Genomic DNA, 16,154 nt, shown 5'->3' on the forward strand with positions numbered 1-16,154 from the left:
AGCGAGAGGGAGAGAGAGAGGAAGCGAGAGGGAGAGAGAGAGGAAGCGAGAGGGAGAGAGAGAGGAAGCGAGAGGGAGAGAGAGAGGAAGCGAGGGGAGAGAGAGAGGAAGCGAGAGGGAGAGAGAGAGGAAGCGAGAGGGAGAGAGAGAGGAAGCGAGAGGGAGAGAGAGAGGAAGCGAGAGGGAGAGAGAGAGGAAGCGAGAGGGAGAGAGAGAGGAAGCGAGAGGGAGAGAGAGAGGAAGCGAGAGGGAGAGAGAGAGGAAGCGAGAGGGAGAGAGAGAGGAAGCGAGAGGGAGAGAGAGAGGAAGCGAGAGGGGAGAGAGAGAGGAAGCGAGAGGGGAGAGAGAGAGGAAGCGAGAGGGAGAGAGAGAGGAAAGCGAGAGGGAGAGAGAGAGAAAGCGAGAGGGAGAGAGAGAAGCGAGAGGGAGAGAGAGAAGCGAGAGGGAGAGAGAGAGGAAGCGAGAGGGGAGAGAGAGAAGCGAGAGGGAGAGAGAGGAAGCGAGAGGGAGAGAGAGGAAGCGAGAGGGAGAGAGGGAGAGAGAGGAAGCGAGAGGGAGAGGAGGAGAGAGAGGAAGCGAGAGGGAGAGAGAGAGGAAGCGAGAGGGAGAGAGAGGAAGCGAGAGGAGAGAGAGAGAGAGGAGAGGAGAGAGAGGAAGCGAGAGGGAGAGAGAGAGAGGAAGCGAGAGAGAAGAGAGGAAGCGAGAGGAGAGAGAGAGAGGAAGCGAGAGGGAGAGAGAGAGGAAGCGAGAGGGAGAGAGAGGAAGCGAGAGGGAGAGAGAGGAAGCGAGAGGGAGAGAGAGAGGGAGAGAGAGAGGAAGCGAGAGAGGAAGCGAGAGGGAGGGAGAGAGAGAGGAAGCGAGAGGGAGAGAGAGAGAGAAAGCGAGAGGGAGAGAGAGAGAAAGCGAGAGGGAGAGAGAGAGAGAAGCGAGAGGGAGAGAGAGAGAAAGCGAGAGGGAGAGAGAGAGAAAGCGAGAGGGAGAGAGAGAGAAAGCGAGAGGGAGAGAGAGAGAAAGCGAGAGGGAGAGAGAGAGAAAGCGAGAGGGAGAGAGGGAGAGAGAGAGAAAGCGAGAGGGAGAGAGAGAGAAAGCGAGAGGGAGAGAGGGAGAGAGAGAGAAAGCGAGAGGGAGAGAGGGAGAGAGAGAGAAAGCGAGAGGGAGAGAGGGAGAGAGAGAGAAAGCGAGAGGGAGAGAGAGAGAAAGCGAGAGGGAGAGAGAGAAAGCGAGAGGGAGAGAGAGAAAGCGAGAGGGGAGAGAGAGAAAGCGAGAGGGAGCGAGAAAGCGAGAGAGAGAGAGAGAGAGAGAGAAAGAGAGAAGCGAGAGGGGGAGAGAGAGAGAGAGAGAGAGAGAGAGAGAGAAAGCGAGAGGGGGAGAGAGAGAGAGAGAGAGAGAAAGCGAGAGAGAGAGAGAGAGAGAGAGAGAGAGAGAGAGAGAAAGCGAGAGAGAGAGAGAGAGAGAGAGAGAGAGAGAGACAGCGAAAGCGAGAGAAAAAGCTAGAGAGAAAGCGAGATAGAGAGAGAAAGAGAGTTATGCAGGCTGGAACTTTACTGGTATATATGGGCAAGTTTGAGAGTTCACTCAGACTCACATTGTGGGGACCATCCATTAATCTTTGCTGGCATTTTGCCTGTACGGACCCCGCTTGTTTACATGGAGTTAGCGTTACAATGAGTGGGCTCCGTGTGGGTAGTCTGCGATTGCCAGTGTCCGAGGATCTCAGCACCTCACATTACCTCATTGAACAGCAGTTCCCGCCTCTGCTGTTTCCGCAGGTCCATTTTCTTCACAGCGACCAGCTTTCCCGAGCTCTTCACGGTGGCGATGCAGACAATGCCCGTCGAGCCTTCGCCAATCTTAATAAAATTGTCCAGGTAGGTCCGCGGGTCGCCGGGGTCCACCACCATCTGGAGGGCCGCTCGGAACTGCTGGTGGGATACGCGCTGCGGCTCGCGCTGGGGCGACCTCGAGTCCGGCGCCTGGGGCTGCGCTGGGTACGGAGGCTGAGAGTTGGGCGGTGCTGGCCGGGCCAGGTTCGCATCGGAGGCGTGAGGGAGCAAGCCCTGGTATGCTGGCTCAGGATGGCTGGCCTGTGGTGACTCGGCTGTGCTTTACTCGTGCTACTCTTAGCGGTGCTGGGACCATTGTGCCGGGCATCATGGGGTATTCCCACCCGAAGATCAACCTTGACGGAAGAAAGGGGGGGGGGGGAAAAAGGGTTTGATTATACAACAGGACTTGTATCATCTCTTTTTCACCTCCTTACACACACACACACAGCTACCCATAACTGCAGTCTTATTAACTCGTTACCAAATTAACATCAATGTTACATAGAAACATAGAAGATAGGAGCAGGAGTAGGCCATTCGGCCCCTCGAGCCTGCTCCGCCATTCAATGAGATCATGGCTGATCATCCAAACTCAGTACCCTGTCCCTGCTTTCTCCCCATATCCCTTTAGCCTTAAGAAATATATCTAACTCCTTCTTGAATATATTTAATGAATTGGGCCTCCACTGCCTTCTGTGGTAGAGAATTTCACAGGTTCACCACTCTCTGGGTGAAGAAATTCCTCCTCATCAGTCCTAAATGGCTTACCCCTTATCCTTAGACTGTGACCCCTGGTTCTGGATTCCCCGACTATCGGGAACATCCTTCCTGCATCTAGTCTGTCTAGTCCTGTTAGAATTTTATGTTTCAATGAGACCCCCTCTCATTCTTCTAAACTCCAGCGAGTACAAGCCCAATCGACTTAATCTCTCCTCATACGTCATTCCTGCCATCCCAGGTATCAGCCTGGTGAATCTTCGCTGCACTCCTTCCATGGCAAGAACATCCTTCCTCAGATAGGGCGACCAAAACTGCACACAATACTCACGATGTGGTCTCACCAAGGCCCTGTACAACTGCAGCAAGACATCCTTGTTCCTGTACTCGAACCCTCTTGCTACGAAGGCCAACATACCATTTGCCTTCTTAACCGCCTGCTGCACCTGCATGCTTACCTTCAGCAACTGGTGCACAAGGACACCCAGGTCTCGTTGCACTTCCCCTTCTCCCAATCTATTGCCATTCAGATAATAATCTGCCTTCCTGTTTTTGCCACAAAAGTGGATAACCTCGCATTTAGCCACATTATACTGCATCTGCCCATGTTGTCATGAGACTCAGCATGTTGGTATCAGTGCGCAAGAATCCCACAAGCCAATAAGCTTCAGTGATGAACCAATACACTTCCTGCGTGATGCTCTTAACTCATGACCTCAAACTGCCTCTGCCACCAATCAACCTGTAATCGCCAGTTAATGTCGTACAGTGCTGCCTACCACATCCCCTTGCTCCTTATTGTAAGGCACTCAGATCACTAGATAAATGCAGATTGCTGCTGTACAATATGGGATAGTCTAAATTTATCACCTCAAATTGTCCCTTGTGCTCCCACCACCAGTGACAGACCTGCAGCCACCAATACCTGACCTCAATGTTACACCGCTCAAAACAAGCCACGTTTGGAAAGAGGAAATCCACAGTGTACTGCTGCTAAATTGAAAGTAGCATAAAGTTTCACACTAAAATCCGAGTGACAACACTGCGTACTGTGGCAACAGAATCAATCCCCCCCCCCCCTTTCTCTTCCCTGCTGTAGAACTCACATAGAAACATAGAAGATAGGAGCAGGAGCAGGCCATTCGGCCCCTCGAGCCTGCTCCGCCATTCAATGCGATCATGGCTGATCATCCAAATTCAGTACCCTGTCCCTGCTTTCTCCCCTTATCCCTTTAAAAAATATATCTAACTCCTTCTTATATTTCTTAAGGCTAAGGGGATCAAGGGATATGGGGAGAAAGCGGGGGACCGGGTACTGAATTTGGATGATCAGCCATGATCGCATTGAATGGCGGAGCGGGCTCGAGGGGCCGAATGGCCTACTCCTGCTCCTATCTTCTATGTTTCTATGTGAGTTCTACTGGCCTCGCGCAACCCTGACCAGCAATGGTTCAGCGTAAGATACACAACTGCTGCGGAGATTTTCTGGGCTCGCATCTCCTCACACTAAGATCCCCATCACACAGTAGCACAGCATGCAGGGGCACTCGTGCTATCGCGTGCTTATAGGGCACGGCCCCATTCTGTTCAATTCCACGGCCAGCGTCGCTCGTGATTCCCAAGGAATCCCAGTGTATCGCAGGATCATCCAGGAAGGTGTCTGGACTGCTTCGGCGCTGCCTCGAGACTGTCGTGGAATCTTACGGGGCAGAGGGAGGCCATTCGGCCCACCGTGCCTGTGCCAGCTCTCTGAAAGCCTCCCATCTTGGCCGTGCTGCGGTGGAGACGCCAAGCAAGGGAGAGAATGAAGGGAGCAGCGACACCAGGCCGCGGTCACACAGCTAGTGGCTGGTTCAGAGCGGCAGATCTTGGAGCTGACCGTCAATCTGCTTGACCATGAGGTGTAGGGTCAGGGGACATCAGAAAGTAATGAGAGGGTAACTTATCTTCAAGGGGATGCTAAAAACACACTTAACCTCGTAAAGATCACACCCTGGATCTCATTCTGCCTCAAAACATTAACAGCAGTTTCTTTTTAAAATCGAAGACTGTACATCTACATCCTCGAGTTGTAATAAAACAAAACCAATGCTCCCAACACATAAGAATTAGGAGCAGGAGTCAGCCATTCGGCCCCTTGAGCCTGCTCCGCCATTCAATAACATCATGGCTGATCTTCGACCTCAACTCCACTTTCTCCATATCCCACGATTCCCCTAGAGTCCAAAATTCTATCGCTCTCAGCCTTGAATATACTCAACGAATGAGCATCCACAGCCCTCTGGGGTAGAGAATTCCAAAGATTCACCACCCTGAGTGAAGAAATGCCTCCTCATCTCAGTCCTAAAAGCCGACCCCTTATCCTGAGACTGTGACCCCTGGTTCTAGACTCTCCAGCCAGGGGAAACAACCTCTCAGCATCTACCCTGTCAATCCCCCTCAGAATCTTATATGTTTTAATGAGATCAGCTCTCATTCTTCTAAACTCCAGAGAGTATAGGCCCAATCTACACAATCTCTCATCCCAGGGGTGAATCTAGTGAAACAGGCGATAGGTTAGAAACGGTATTAAATTTGACACAGCTACGGAGCTGCTGCGCTCCAGACAAGGAGGAGGGTAAAACCGAACCAGGGTGCCATTACTGCGGCTGGCTAATTTATAGCAAGCGACTCCCTGAACTGCTTTACACCACGACTCTATTCCTTCCACCACCACATCATTTACAGCGCACAATTCTCACTGTTCACACTGGCCCCGACATTCACGAAAAGGAACCCTTTGCCAAAACCTGCCACAGAAAAATCCAGTTATGTACCGTAGGTGATAACATTTTGTCATTGAGCTATAACCTTTAAGCTTTGCCAGTATAAATCTTTAGGTCACATTAAATGCTCTGATGTCACAGCAGCCCTTGCATCATAAAGCAGCTTAACTGCCTGAAACCTTCAATACCCTACACCAGGCACACAGCTACTGCCCGAGAAAAGTTAAAGCCTCCCCTCCCAACAGCACTGGCGTGGGGGCGACGAGATGTTGGTGACACTCGAAGCCCTGACCTAAACCACCTCCTTCACTGTGGGGAACACCAGCCAAGAGCAGAGAACCTCTGCACACAGAGGTGGAAGACCAGAGGCAGGGAATGGAACCCAGGCTGCTCTCCTGAAGGCCACATTCAGTGAAAAAGACTTGCACCTCTATCGTGCCTTCCAGGACCTCAGAAAGTGCTTTACAGCCAACAAAGTACCTTTGATGTGTAGTCACTGTTGTAATGTAGGGAAACGCAGCAGCCAATTTTGAGCACAGCAAGCTCCCACAAACAGCAATGGAATAATGCCGCATTGGCAGAGGCCCAGTTAGCCAAATCTCTCGGCTAGAGTGGTTTCAGGGTCAGAAGGGAGAGGGAGAAAGAGCGAGGGAGAAGCAGGGAAAAACCATGGAGAGGCCGCCCATCTGCTGCGGAGTCGCATGACCTGGCTCCGCACCTGGGCTTCTGGAACAAAGTCCCACCCCAGCGGTTTTGGACTGGGCACATGCGGACTGGCTACAACGACCCGAATGAGAAGCTCCACCATTTTTGAAGATGAAATTTACTGGTCTTTGATAAGTTAACATTTAACGAACTGAACTATGTAGTAAAAGGGATTCGAATTGTAGACTTCTTCTCCGCTATAAAAAGCAACGTAATTAGGTAATCGCGAGTGAGGCATGATGTACTTATTCCGAATGTTCCCACACCAGCTTATCTGTTGGGACAAGAACTCCAGAGCGGATGCTCAGCTGAATACTGAAAAGTACACACCACCGGTCTGGTCTGCCTTGTGCGACTGATCACTGTTAAGTACCAAGGCTGCTGTTTTGTGGGTTTCTTGGAAAATGGATAGAATTGAGCAATCCCTTAAAAATGGTAAAAGTACCAAAGCCAGTAGCCATGTTAATTATGAATATTATGGGATTTTCCGGAGATCACAGCAGCAGCATGGATTTTAAAGGCAACGAGTGAACAGTTCTTATTGTGGGATTTTGTACAGTACACTGGCACTCTAAACCTCCCCCTATTTGTTGTACTCGTATAGGAACAGGAGGCGGCCAGTCGGCCCCTCAAGCCTGTTCCGCCGTTCAATTAGATCACGGCTGATCTGTATCTTAACTCCATCCACCCGCCTTGGTTCCTTAACCCTTAATACCCTTACCCAACAAAAATCTCTCAATCTCAGTTTTGACATTTCCAATTGACCCCCAACCTCGACAGCTTTTTTTTTTGGGGGGGGGGGGGGGGCGGGAAAAGAGTTCCAGATTTTCACTGCCCTTAGTGTGAAGAAGTCCTGAAGAAGAATGGCAGGAATGACGTATGAGGAGAGATGGGGTCGATTGAGCTTATACTCGCTGGAGTTTAGAAGAATGAAAGGGGATCTCATTGAAACTTATAAAATTCTGACAGGACTAGACAGACTAGATGCTGGAAGGATGTTCCCGATGGTCGGGGAGTCCAGAACCAGGGGTCACAGTCTAAGGATACGGGGTAAGCCATTTGGGACTGAGATGAGGAGGAATTTCTTCACCCAGAGAGTGGTGAGCCTGTGAAATTCTCTACCACAGAAGGCAGTTGAGGCCAATTCATTAAAAATATATTCAAGAAGGAGTTGGATATATTTCTTAAGGCTAAAGGGATCAAGGGATATGGGGAGAAGGCAGGGACAGGGTACTGAATTTGGATGATCAGCCATGATCTCATTGAATGGCGGAGCAGGCTCGAGGGGCCGAATGGCCTACTCCTGCTCCTATCTTCTATGTTTCCTTCCTGATTTCACCCCTGAATGGCATGGCTCTAATTTTAAGGTTGTGTCCCCTTGTTCTGGACTCCTCCACCAGAGAAAATAGTTTTGCTCCATCTACCCTATCGAATCCTTTAAACACCTCAATTAGATCACCCCTTAATCTTCTAAATTCAACAGAATACAAGCCGAGTCTGTGCAAACTGTCCTCACAATTTAACCCTTTTAGCCCCGGGTATTATTCTGGTGAATCTGCTCTGCACCCACTCCAAGGCCAATATAAACTTCCTGAGGGTGCGGTGCCCAGAACAGAACGCAGTGCTCTAAACGGAGTTTAACCAGAGCTTTATATAACTTTAAAATAACTTCCAGCCCTTTGTGTATTACAGCCCTCTTGAGATGAAGGCCACTATTCCATTAGCCTTTTAAATTATTTTTGTACTTGTCCACTGGCTTTTAGTGATTTCTGTACATAGTCCCCTAAAATCTCTCTTGCTCCTCCACAGTTCCGAGCTTCACACCATTTAGATAAAACTCGGATCTAACTTTCTTGGGTCCAAAGTGGGTGACCTCATACTTTCCCCACATTGAACCCCGTCTGCCACAGTTTTTCCCCACTCACTTAATCAAAGTTGTGGCACGGCAGCTTCAATGAAGGAGGGTAGCAGGCAGGTGACAAAGTGCCATACACACCTGGCTGCTGGTGCTCCTGTTTGCCCCCGTCTCGGCCATTGGGTAAGTGTTGAAGGGTCTCCCAGCCGGGTGCGTGGTCTTCATTGGCCCATCGGCGCCAGGAATGTTTGGGGGACGGATATTGGGGCCAGAAAGGGGCCGCTTGTCCCTCGGGGACTGCGGGCTGGTCTCGCCCGTGTACGTAGATTTCGGCCGCTTATCGGAGCTCTCGTTTCTCTCGCGCCTGGCTAAGCGTTCCTGCAAATTGCCGGGCTCGCTGAAACCGACGTGGTTTCCTTCCCGATCGCTCGGCTGGTCTCTCCTGCCGTCTCCCTTCTCATGCGGTTTGGTCCTGCCGTCGGGATGCCTGTGGTGATCGGGGTGGGGCTCCCGGTCGTTATGATGGTTGGGCCGGTGGGCCCCAGTCCTGCTCGGCTCCTGCCCCCTGGGCTGCTGGGGGTGCGCCCGGCTATCCTCCCGTTCGGCATTGCGGTTCCTGTGCCGGTCGTCCCTGCCCTGATCCCGCTCGTCCCTGGATCCCGGCTTGCCCCTCTCGGCTCGCCCCTTGTGCTCGTGGTGCCTGTCCAGCTCAGCTGGGTAGGTGCTCTTCGTGTGGCTCTCGTGCATTCCATTCTTGTGCATGCCATCCTGCGTCGGGTCTCGATGGAGCAGAGAAGGCGGGCTCCCTCTCCGCAGGGAGTTGGAACGGGTCACAGAAACATTCTCAAATTCGTCCAGAAGCCAATTTAGTGAGCCATCGATTCCGATTTTGCTTCCTCGAACAATGGCCTGAAAGAGAAAGCGAAGAACAGGTAAATTTGAATTCACAGAGACCAAGAGAGGCATTTATTTAGGAACTAATTACTGAACTAAGGGCTAGAAAGCTGGAAATGTCACTGGCTCAGTGGGCGGCACTCTCGCCTCGGAGTCGGAAGGTCATGGGTTCAAGCCCCACTCCAGAGACTTGAGCACGCAATCTAGGCCGGCGTTCCAGTGCAGTGCTGAGGGAAGGTTTCATTGTTGTCAGCGTCACGTTGAAGGAGCACTGGATGAGATGTTAAACTGAGACACTAGTGGCCTGTTCAGGTGGAAGTGTTTGAAAAGCAGGAGACCCACCTGGTGTGCTGGCCCAATATTCCGCCTTAAGCCCACTCACAGTCCAAGCTCACACATGGCGGCAGGAATAATATACCTGTTGGTGTCTTTGGAACTACACTGAAGCATGAATTACAGGAAACTTTTTTTTTTTTTAAAACCCGGCACGGACGGGACCGACGTGGTGCCGGTTCATCAAAATTTCCGGATGACCGAACGCTATAGTAAAAGATACGGAGAGCTGAGAGCTCCGTATAAAGCAACAAACTCTGTTGCTTAGCAACAACTGTAGAACAATGGCCTCAAGTTTCAAGCGTCTCTGTAGCTTAGCAACAGCTGCAGCCACACCCTTGCACAGCACAGATGGAAGGCGGCAAATACCAATAAAACCTACTCCTGAATTTTGCCGGTTAACCGAGATTTCCGGTTATTTAGGTGCCGGTAAATCGAAAGTTTCCTGTACTGCCTTTGGGAAGGAATGAGGGTTTTAATTCGTTCCCAAAGTAATCGTCATGCAATCTGGGCACCTAACACAACACCACAGATAAAGTAGATGTACCAATCAGATTCTAATGCTGGCGTCCTGCATTAAATAATTGCGTTGTTCCACAAATGGTGTTAGGTACCGGTGGTAAATGAGCAAGCTTTGTAAACAGCGCTGGCTTTTTTTTTTTAAAACCATTTAAATGGTGCAGTCCTCACCTGAAGGTTGGGTGTTTTTAAAAAGGGAGATTCCAGAAGTGCTTTTAAAATAATTGAAGTCAGGATTCCGCCTGGAACCGTAAACAGAATCGAGCTGCAATGGTCGGGATGAATGGAGCCCACCTGTTGCCGTGCCCGCTGAACCTCGGAATTTAATCACTTTTATGAACACCACCCAGAGTCCTGCTTTTTGATTTGTTTTTTTTTTTTTTTTTAAATTTGGGGGAGAATGGGGCACCTAGATTTCATGCTCTTTTCAGAACCAACTCGAGAATCTGTTTATTGGGGGAGGGGGGAACGGAAAGCAAAGGAAGAACGAGGACAGGCTTTATTGGGGGGCTGGAGGGGGAAGTGAGAATCTTGCTGAGTGGGGGGGGGGGGGGGGGGGGGGTGGGAAAGGGAAATGGAGGAGACATCCTGTTGTGAAGACTCATTTACAAATCTCAATGCTTTCCAGCTATTTCTTCAGGGATACATTAGAGAACCAGTCACACATCTTCTCTCCCTCTCTCCAAATCAAAATGTGGAATTTTCTTGGATCTTAACGCAGTTCCATGGCACATTCACCCACTGAGGCAGTGGTGAATTATACAGAATTCACAGCACAGAAACAGGCCATTCGGCCCAACTGGTCCGTGCTGGTGTTTATGCTCCACACGAGCCTCCTCCCACCCCTCTTCATCTCACCCCATCAACATATCCTTCTATTCCTTTCTCCCTCACGTGTTTATCCAGCTTCCCCTTAAATGCACCTATACTATTCACCTCAATCACTCCCTGTGGTAGCGAGTTCCACATTCTCACCACTCACTGGGTAAAGAAATTTCTCCTGAATTCCCGATTGGATTTATTAGTGACCATCTTATACTGATGGCCCCTAGTTTTGAACTCCTTCACAAGTGGAAACATCTTCTCTTGGTCTACCCTATCGAACCCCTTCATAACTTATCAGGTCGCCTCAGTCTTCTCTTTTCTAGAGAAGGGAGCCCCAGCCTGTCCTGATACATTTGTATAGCACAAATCGTACATGAGCTATGTGCTAATGGTATTGGCTTGACGACGCCTTTTTAAAAGCAGGAAGTAGGTGCCGGCTGATCGACATCCACTTCGTCTCATTACGGTAGAGCAGGTTCTTTTTTTTATATCGCAGAGACACATGTGCAAGCGTTTACATTACACTGACAACACAATCAGAATCAGTTACACTCCCCATTCTTGTCGGGTGTCTGGATTTGAACACTGTAATTTCTAACAGTACCACCTGTGTGGCCCAGAGATTGGAATGCAGCCCATCTCGTACTCTTACCTCCCCCTGTTTAGACTCCCTTTCTGATGCACTGCAAGGTTCCACTGGAATGCTGCACAGCAAGTCAGCCAACAGGCCCCCCTCGCTGCTCACAGCCATCGATTTAAACAGAAACCATCTACAATTAGCAGCAGCTCAGCACACTCTACAAAAACACTAGAATGATTCCAGACCTGTCAGCATAATCATAGAGTCATAGAGTTTTACAGCACAGAAAGAGGCCCTTCGGCCCATCGTGTCCGCGCCGCCCATCCACCCCTGTCCTGTCTAATCCCATTTTCCAGCATTTGGTCCATAGCCTTGTATGCAATGGCATTTCAAGTGCTCATCCAAATGCTTCTTGAATGTTGTGAGGGTTCCTGCCTCTACCACCCTTTCAGGCAGTGAGTTCCAGATTCCAACCACCCTCTGGGTGAAAAAGTTCCTCCTCAAATCCCCTCTAAATCTCCTGCCCCTTACCCTGAATCTATGCCCCCTTGTTATTGACCCCCCTACTAAGGGGAAAAGTTCCTCTTTATCTACCCTATCTATGCCCCTCATCATTTTGTACACCTCAATCAGGTCCCCCCTCAGCCTTCTTTGCTCCAAGGAAAACAACCCCAGCCTGTTTAGTCTTTCTTCATAGCTGAGGCGCTCCATCCCAGGTAACATCCTGGTGATTCTTCTCTGCACCCTCTCCAAAGCAATCACATCCTTCCTATAGTGAGGCGACCAGAACTGCACACAGTACTCCAGCTGTGGCCTCACCAGCGTTTTGTACAGCTCCATCATAACCTCCCTGCTCTTATATTCTATGCCTCGGCTAATGAAGGCAAGTATCCCATATGCCTTTTTAACCACCTTATCTACCTGTTCCGCTGCCTTCAGAGATCTATGTACATGTACACCAAGGTCCCTCTGACCCTCTGTACTTCCTAGGGTCCTACCACTCATTGTGTATTCCCTTGCCTTATTTGTCCGTCCAAAATGCATCACCTCGCACTTTTCAGGGTTAAATTCCATTTGCCACTTTTCCGCCCATCTGACCAACCCGTTTATATCGTCCTGTAGCCTGAGGCTTTCCTCCTCGCAATTTACCACCCCACCAATTTTCGTGTCATCTGCGAACTTACTGATCATACCTTTTACATTCTCATCCAAATCATTTATGTAGATCACAAACAACAAGGGACCCAGCACCGATCCCTGAGGTACCCCACTGGACACAGGCTTCCAGTCACAAAAGCATCCTTCGACCATCACCCTCTGCCTCCTGCCACTCAGCCAGTTTAGGATCCAACGCGCCAAGGCACCCTGGATCCCATGGGCTCTTACCTTCTTGACCAGTCTCCTATGCGGGACTTTGTCAAAAGCTTTACTGAAGTCCATGTAAACCACATCCACAGCATTTCCCTCATCCACCCCCCTAGTCACCCCCTCGAAAAATTCAATCAGATTTGTCAGACATGATTTACCCGACATGATTTACCCTTGACAAAGCCATGCTGACTATCCCCGATTAATCCTTGCCTCTCCAAGTGGAGACTAATTTTGTCCCTCAGAATTTTTTCCAATAATTTCCCTACCACAGATGTTAGGCTCACTGGCCTGTAATTCCCTGGTTTATCCCTGCTACCCTTCTTGTATAATGGTACTACATTAGCTGTTCTCCAGTCCTCTGGTACATCCCCTGTGGCCAGAGAGGTTCTGAGAGCTTTATAACCATCAGGAAAGACTGAACAGAAAAGGCCGAGGGGGTAACCTGATAGAGATCTTAAAAATTATGAAGGGGCTCAATAAAATGGACGTAGAGAAGATGTGTCCACTTGCAAGACTAGAACTAGGGGCCATCAATATAAGATGGTCACTAATAAATCCAATAGGGAATTCAGGAGAAACTTCTTTACCCAGAGAGTGGTGAGAATGTGGAACTCGCTACCACAGGGAGTGGTTGAGGTGAATAGCAGAGAGGCATTTAAGGGGAAGCTAGATAAACACATGAGGGAGAAATGAATAGAAGGATATGGTGATGGGGTGAGATGAAGAGGGGGTGGGAGGAGGCTCGTGTGGAGCATAAACACCGGCACGGAGCAGTTGGGCCGAATGGCCTGTTTCTGTGCTTGCAATAGAGTGAGAGAGTTATACAGCGCAGAAAGTGGCCCTTCGGCCCATCGTGTCTGCGCCAGCCATCAAGCCCGGTCTATTCTAATCCCATTTTCCAGCACTTGGTCCGTAGCCTTGTATGCTATGGCGTTTCAAGTGCTCATCTAAATGCTTCTTGAATGTTGTGAGGGTTCCTGCCTCTACCACCCTTTCAGGCAGTGAGTTCCAGATTCCAACCACCCTCTGGGTGAAAAAGTGTTTCCTCAAATCCCCTCTAAACCTCCTGCCCCTTACCTTGAAACTATGCCCCCTGGTTATTGACCCCTCTACTAAGAGGAAAAGTTCCTTTCTATCTACCCTATCTATGCCCCTCATAATTTTGTACACCTCAATCAGGTCCCCCCTCAGCCTTCTCTGCTCGAAGGAAAACAACCCCAGCCTGTCCAGTCTCTCTTCATAGCTGAAGCGCTCCAGCCCAGGTAACATCCTGGTGAATCTCCTCTGCACCCTCTCCAATGCAATCACATCCCTCCTATAGTGTGGCGACCAGAACTGCACACAGTATTCCAGCTGTGGCCTAACTAGCGTTTTGTACAGCTCCATCATAACCTCCCTGCTCTTATATTCTATGCCTCGGCTAATGAAGGCATGTATCCCATATGCCTTCTTAACCACCTTATCTACCTATCCTGCTGCCTTCAGGGATCTATGTACATGCACACCAAGGTCCCTCTGATCCTCTGTCCTTCCTAGGGTCCTACCATTCATTGTGTATTCCCTTGCCTTGTTAGTCCTCCCAAAAGGCATCACCTCACACTTTTCAGGATTAAATTCCATTTGCCACTGTTCTGCCCATCTAACCAACCTGTCTATATCATCCTGTAGCCTGAGGCTTCCCTCCTCGCTATTTACCACTCCACCAATTTTCGTGTCATCTGCAAACTTACTGATCATACCTCCTACATGCATATCTAAATCATTAATGTACACTATAAACAGCAAGGGACCCAGCACCGATCCCTGCGGTACACCACTGGACACAGGCTTCCAGTCACAAAAACAACCTTCGACCATCACCCTCTGCCTCCTGCTACTAAGCCAATTTTGTATCCAATGTGACAAATTGCCCTGGATCCCATGGACTCTTATACCTTCTTGACCAGTCTCCCATGCGGGACTTTGTCAAAAGCCCTACTGAAGTCCATGTAGACTACATCAACTGCACTACCCTCATCTACGCACCTAGTCACCCCCTTGAAAAATTCAATCAAATTGGTTAGACATGATCTCCCCCTGACAAAACCATGCTGACTATCCTTGATTAATCCTTGCCTCTCCAAGTGGAGACTAATTCTGTCCCTCAGAATTTTTTCCAATAATTTCCCTACCACTGACGTTGGGCTCACTGGCCTGTAATTCCCTGGTTTATCCCTACTACCCTTCTTGAATAATGGTAATACTTTGCGATACTTTGTAATGCTCCCAGATCAGCGTACAAAACCTATGCTCACAATGGCGTGCAGTGCTGAAGGAGTGGCGCAGTGCCGTAACAGGCGAGACCTTAAATCACGGACTTATCTATTTGTTCAGGTCGGCCGGCGCTAAGGGCTCAGGGTACTAGTCCTTTCTCAACCAATGCCGCCAAAAACAATTAGCTGCCAATAATCGCGTTCGCTGTCTGCGGGATCTTGCTGTGTGCGAAAAAGGGTGCCGCACTTGCCTACAGAACAGTGACCGCACTTCAAAAAGCAACTGGCTGAATGTGGGGCACCTTGAGACATGCCGACGCGCTCGATCAATGAAAATTCTTTCTTCCCTCCCTCGACAAAGGTGCCGACAGGGAACATTGTGGCGATTACCCAATAGCCAACATGCAAGGAGCACTCACAGGGTGCTGCACACGGCAAATCTACCGCCGCTAAATCTACTGAGGATCCATCGACTTTTAGGCTGCGCCTTTTAAAAAAAAATGATTTCTTGTGTTTTGTGATTTTTTTTTCTGTGAAGTGCAAAGACTTGATTGGCTGAGTTGCTGCATTAAAAAGGTCATGGGTCGGCTATTGAAGGTGATGGGAGGCATCGGTGGATGTTCATGTCGCCTGCCTCACCCAGACACGGCTCTCTGCCACTTGCATCACCGCCATATCTGTTTGCTGCTGAACGAACCGATGGAAACGTCTGTCAATAATCAAACGGTGTTTGCCGCCGCCTTGTGTCTCTATCAAGACCATGGTGGAGACTTTTAATGTGAAATTGTTCTGGTGTCATTTTCACCCAAAGGTTTTGTTGATGTAAATTCAATTCCGTGGATGAAACACGGATCCGCAGCATATCCTGATTTGCTGACAATACAATAGCAGCTACTGCAGCCCAGCGATGCACAGGATGTTTCACTAACAGTCACTTGTCCTTACAAACCACAAGCTGCTCACACCAAATATCGATTGGTGTTGTGATCCAGCCAAGAATAAGCGATGAGAAATGGACCTGGCTTCCAGCTGTGGGGGGCGGCAGCAGTTTCAATTTTGATGTTGCTGCAAGGAATGACCAGGGGCTCGGAGCTTAAGCCCTGCTCTGTCACATAATCCTGCGTCGTAATATAGTACAGGAGTACTCGGAAACTCAGGGTGGGGGAAGAGCATAATGGCAACACCAATCGGGATATGGGTGACGAACATTGGTAAATAACTTAAAAGATCATTTATGTATTTTTTTTTTAGACAAATATAATGATTACAAAAGTGATTTCCTTCAAATGCCTCCACTGCCTCACTCCACCCAACCGCAGCAATCTTCTTCAGTCCTATCCCCCAGTACCTACCCTCTGATCTTCCAACTTAATTTACTGCCTCTCCCGCCACCGCTGGCACCAGAGCCTGCAGCTGCCGATCCCTGCTACTCCCTTCCTAAACCCAACCAGCTATCTACTAAACTAACCTGTACTGCGCCTAATCTCAGCGTGCGCGATGTCAACACTGGAT

The 16,154-nt window shown here is 49.5% G+C and overlaps 1 pseudogene across 1 annotated transcript in view; it reads right to left on the bottom strand.

Moving 5' to 3' along the window:
- Window positions 1-16,154, bottom strand: part of LOC147096668 (serine/threonine-protein kinase PAK 4-like) — a 60,825-nt pseudogene that overhangs the window by 5,242 nt on the left and 39,429 nt on the right. The window contains exons 4-5 of the transcript XR_015074517.1: window positions 8,010-8,777; window positions 1,725-2,179 (exon numbers count right to left, since the gene is read on the bottom strand). The product of XR_015074517.1 is annotated as a serine/threonine-protein kinase PAK 4-like (transcript). The remainder of the gene's footprint in view (window positions 1-1,724; window positions 2,180-8,009; window positions 8,778-16,154) is intronic.

This window comes from Somniosus microcephalus, chromosome 34, assembly GCF_052327205.1.
Source record: "Somniosus microcephalus isolate GS21.2 chromosome 34, FLI_Smic_1.0, whole genome shotgun sequence".
In the NCBI taxonomy this organism is placed as follows: Eukaryota; Metazoa; Chordata; class Chondrichthyes; order Squaliformes; family Somniosidae; genus Somniosus; species Somniosus microcephalus.